We start from the raw sequence: 5249 nt of genomic DNA on the forward strand, positions 1-5249 counted from the left end.
GCTGCTCACTGCTCCCCTCACCTCCCAGGGGGTGAACAAGGGGATGGGTCAAATGCAGAGGTTAATTTCACCACACTGTGTGTGTGTGTGTGTGTGACAATCATTGCTACTTTAACTTTTTAACTATTGCAGTCTCAAGGAAAAACGATCAGTGCTTTAGTTTCAAACTTCACCTCACTTAAAACACACACACACACACATATATATATATATATATATATATATATATATATATATATATATATACATATACATATATATATATATATATATATATATATATATATCATTTTTACTATTTTGACATCATGTTGCTTTATGAATGCCTCATTCATAAGCGCGGATTTTCAAAATGGTATACTGCCATCTGCTGTGCAGCCGCGGTATCGTAAAATGAAAGTGTTCCCGTGGGTCAAAGCTGTTATCCATCTTGACGAGGCTGCCTGACAGGAAGATTAGATTACTGATCATTGCAGATATGTCATCTTAAAAAATGTACGACTTAAATGATAGTGACACTATTGGGCATCCTGTTTCGTCTCTAACCGATGTTGAAGGTTTATTTGAAAGCGATTATATGTATAACGATTAAAGATTTCAAGACTTAAATGAACACTTGGAGAGCACAGACGGTACTCTTCACCGGTATCCATCAGCGGTCCATGCGAATACCGTTTGACTTCTATAGAAGGAAAAACGTTATTAAGTGGCCATCAAGTCGTTTTAAATAACTCGCATTGAAACAAAGTTGACTTCCTATAGCAAAACGAGGCAAGGAGGCGTCAAGCGTCATATTTCACTGCACGTGACCTTCACTTCTCAGTGGCTAGTATGGGCTTTGTAGTTTCACTACAGCTTGTTGAAGGGCTGCGAGAGGGTTGTAAGGACTACATTTCCCACAATCCCACAGCAGAAGAAACCTGTCATGCTTGTGGTGGGTTTTGTTATTGTTTCTAGGGGTCGTGGGGCAACGGAGCCTGAGCAGCAGGACGTGGCTGTCAGCTCTTTGTAGTTATTCGTTCTTGTAATTGTGTAGCAGACAAAGACGCCCAGACTGACAAGTGAAGGCGGGTTTTAAGGTGAGGACGATGTTAGAAGACGGACGACACTAAGTGCGCAGATGTGGTTTTGTGTCCACGATGCTTGTTATTGTTACACGTTGCACATCAACAAACAAACTAACGATAGCCATTTCCAAAATAGCTAAAGTTCTTGGTTCTGTTGATTTTGAACGAGCATGCTGGTACGTTATATGTAGTCACATGTGCTAGCGTTGGGCCTCAGCCATCTACCTCTGTGTAACATGAACCTACGTAGCTGTGTTTGTCACCGTAACATGTTAAGCAGTACTCCCTATGAAGTTTTTTTAGGTGCTGATTTTGTATACTGCATAAGGCCATTTAATTGTTTAAACATAACTAGGTAGCACCGTAGCAGGGGCTATTGGCAAAATAGGCCCTGGTATTGTTATATTTTTAGTGCACACTATATTATTGAGAGAGAGCCGTGTGCAACAATGCATAATCAGGCCTCGAATTTGAGCTTTTTAAGGTCAAGGGAAGTGTTGCCTTAAAGGAGGGCTCATATTTTAGGGCACCAAGGCAAACATTATTTTCTTTCGAGGCAGGATATACAGGTAAAAGCCAGTAAATTAGAATATTTTGAAAAACTTGATTTATTTCAGTAATTGCATTCAAAAGGTGTAACTTGTACATTATATTTATTCATTGCACACAGACTGATGCATTCAAATGTTTATTTCATTTAATTTTGATGATTTGAAGTGGAAACAAATGAAAATCCAAAATTCCGTGTGTCACAAAATTAGAATATTACTTAAGGCTAATACAAAAAAGGGATTTTTAGAAATGTTGGCCAACTGAAAAGTATGAAAATGAAAAATATGAGCATGTACAATACTCAATACTTGGTTGGAGCTCCTTTTGCCTCAATTACTGCGTTAATGCGGCGTGGCATGGAGTCGATGAGTTTCTGGCACTGCTCAGGTGTTATGAGAGCCCAGGTTGCTCTGATAGTGGCCTTCAACTCTTCTGCGTTTTTGGGTCTGGCATTCTGCATCTTCCTTTTCACAATACCCCACAGATTTTCTATGGGGCTAAGGTCAGGGGAGTTGGCGGGCCAATTTAGAACAGAAATATCATGGTCCGTAAACCAGGCACGGGTAGATTTTGCGCTGTGTGCAGGCGCCAAGTCCTGTTGGAACTTGAAATCTCCATCTCCATAGAGCAGGTCAGCAGCAGGAAGCATGAAGTGCTCTAAAACTTGCTGGTAGACGGCTGCGTTGACCCTGGATCTCAGGAAACAGAGTGGACCGACACCAGCAGATGACATGGCACCCCAAACCATCACTGATGGTGGAAACTTTACACTAGACTTCAGGCAACGTGGATCCTGTGCCTCTCCTGTCTTCCTCCAGACTCTGGGACCTCGATTTCCAAAGGAAATGCAAAATTTGCTTTCGTCAGAAAACATGACTTTGGACCACTCAGCAGCAGTCCAGCTCTTTTTGTCCTTAGACCAGGTGAGACGCTTTTCGCGCTGTTTCTTGGTCAACAGTGGCTTGACACGAGGTATGCGGCAGTTGAAACCCATGTCTTTCAAGCGTCTCTTGGTGGTGGATCTTGAAGCACTGACTCCAGCAGCTGTCCACTCCTTCTGAATCTCCCCCACATTTTTGAATGTTTTTTTTTTTCACAATCTTGACCAGGGCGCGGTGATCCCTATCGCTTGTACACTTTTTCTGACCACAGTTTTTCCTTCCCTTTGCCTCTCCATTAATGTGTTTGGACACAGAGCTCTGAGAACAGCCAGCCTCTTCAGCAATAACCTTTTGTGTCTTTCCCTTCTTGTGCAATGTGTCGATGGTTGCCTTTTGGACAGCTGTCAAATCTGAAGTCTTCCCCATGTTTGTGTAGGCTTCAGAACTGGACTGAGAGACCATTTAAAGCCCTTTGCCGGTGTTTTGAGTTAATCAGCTGATTAGTTTGTGGCACCAGGTGTCTTCAAAATTTAACCCTTACACAATATTCTAATTTTGTGACACACGGAATTTTGGATTTTCATTTGTTGCCACTTCAAATCATCAAAATTAAATGAAATAAACATTTGAATGCATCAGTCTGTGTGCAATGGATAAATATAATGTACAAGTTACACCTTTTGAATGCAATTACTGAAATAAATCAAGTTTTTCAAAATATTCTAATTTACTGGCTTTTACCTGTGTGTGTGTATATATATATATATATATATATATATATATATATATATATAGCACCCCCCGCGACCCCGATGGGACTAAGCGGTAGAAAATGGATGGATATATATATATATATATATATATATATTAGTGATGGGTTGATGAGGCGTCATGAAGCGTTTCAACACATTGCAAAACTGTATTGATACTGTGTCGATACTGTGTCACTAAATACTGACATCTGCTGGACATTAAAAATCCCTACAGGCAACCTATGGACCGACTCAACTGACACTGATTTTATGACCTAGTACAGTGGTTCTCAAATGGGGGTACGCGTACCCCTTGGGGGTACTTGAAGGTATGCCAAGGGGTACGTGAGATTTTTTTTAAATATTCTAAAAATAGCAACAATTCAAAAATCATTTATAAATATATTTATTGAATAATACTTAAACAAAATATGAATGTAAGTTCATAAACTCAGTGAAGCACAAGCTCAGGTTTGTCACTAAAATGTCTGTCAAAAAGAACTGTGAAAAGAAATGCAATATTCAGTGTTGACAGCTAGATTGTTTGTGGACATGTTCCATAAATATTGATGTTAAAGATTTTTTTTTTTGTGAAGAAATGTTTAGAATTAAGTTCATGAATCCAGATGGAGCTCTAATACAATCCCCAAAGAGGGCACTTTAAGTTGATGATTACTTCTATGTGTAGAAATCTTTATTTATAATTGAATCACTTGTTTATTTTTCAACAAGTTTTTAGTTATTTTTATATCTTTTTTTCCAAATAGTTCAAGAAAGACCACTACAAATGAGCAATATTTTGCACTGTTATACAATTTAATAAATCAGAAACTGATGACATAGTGCTGTATTTTACTTCTTTATCTTTTTTTTTTTCAACCAAAAATGCTTTGCTCTGATTAGGGGGTACTTGAATTAAAAAATTCACAGGGGGTACATTGCTGAAAAAAGGTTGAGAACCACTGACCTAGTATATACAATAATATAAACCAAGTCATTGTATTTCATTTAGGATTATTTCATAACTTCATTTAAATAAAAATATATTTTTTGTCTTTTTTAGATACAGTCAATAAATAATGTGAACATGTATCATAACATGGAAATCTAAGAGAACGTGTTGTGAATGAGGATACTTGTGGACCTGGAATTTTTTTTTTTTTTTACACATTTTTATTTTTTTTTTTAAAAACAGTTTTTCCAACGTATTCAATTTTAGACGCTTTCTCTTCTTAGTTATTATTTCTCCGGCTGTAGAAAAGACCCTTTCACAGGGCACAGAGGAGGCGTCAGTGCGACACAGTTCGCGTATCGGTCACGTGACCAAAACAGCTCATGATCGGTCATGTGACTTTCTAAAAGCGGTACGCGCACCGACACAGGGTTTCGCTCTATGAGCTCGACGCATGCGCCGATGCATCGGTGTTGCCGGACCCATCACTAATATATATTAGGGCTGCAACTAACAACTATTTTGATAATCGATTAATCTGTCGATTATTACTTAGATTAATCGATTAATAATCGGATAAATTTCTATCCTTTCCAGTATTTTATTGGAAAAAAATACTGGCACCATACTTATTTTGATTATTGTTTCTCAGCTGTTTGTAAATGGTGCAGTTTATAAATAAAAGGTTATAAAAAAATAGAAAAAAAAAGGGGAAAAAAAGACAAAAAGTAACCTCTGCGCAAGCACATAGCATAGATCCTACGTATTGATGACTAAATTAATCCCCAACTATTTTTATAATCGATTTAATCGATTAGTTGTTGCAGCCTTATATATATATATTATTTATATATATATATATATATATATATATATATATATACACATATACATGTACATACACCTATACCAGTGGTTCTTAACCTTGTTGGAGGTACCGAATCCCACCAGTTTCATATGCGCGTTCACCGAACCCTTCTTTAGTGAAAAATAAAATGTTTTTTTTTTTTCAAATTCAAGACAAAGTTATATGTTTTTGGTAACA

The 5249-nt window shown here is 37.6% G+C and overlaps 1 protein-coding gene across 4 annotated transcripts in view; it reads left to right on the forward strand.

Moving 5' to 3' along the window:
- The first annotated feature begins 926 nt into the window (after positions 1-926).
- calcoco1a (calcium binding and coiled-coil domain 1a) overlaps positions 927-5249 on the forward strand; it is a 96135-nt gene continuing 91812 nt past the window's right edge. For all 4 annotated transcript variants that reach the window (XM_061985718.2, XM_061985725.2, XM_061985721.2 and 1 more), the window contains exon 1: positions 927-1079. The gene's annotated coding sequence lies outside the window, so the exon portion shown is untranslated. The remainder of the gene's footprint in view (positions 1080-5249) is intronic.

This window comes from Nerophis lumbriciformis, linkage group LG01 (genome assembly GCF_033978685.3).
Source record: "Nerophis lumbriciformis linkage group LG01, RoL_Nlum_v2.1, whole genome shotgun sequence".
NCBI lineage: Eukaryota > Metazoa > Chordata > Actinopteri > Syngnathiformes > Syngnathidae > Nerophis > Nerophis lumbriciformis.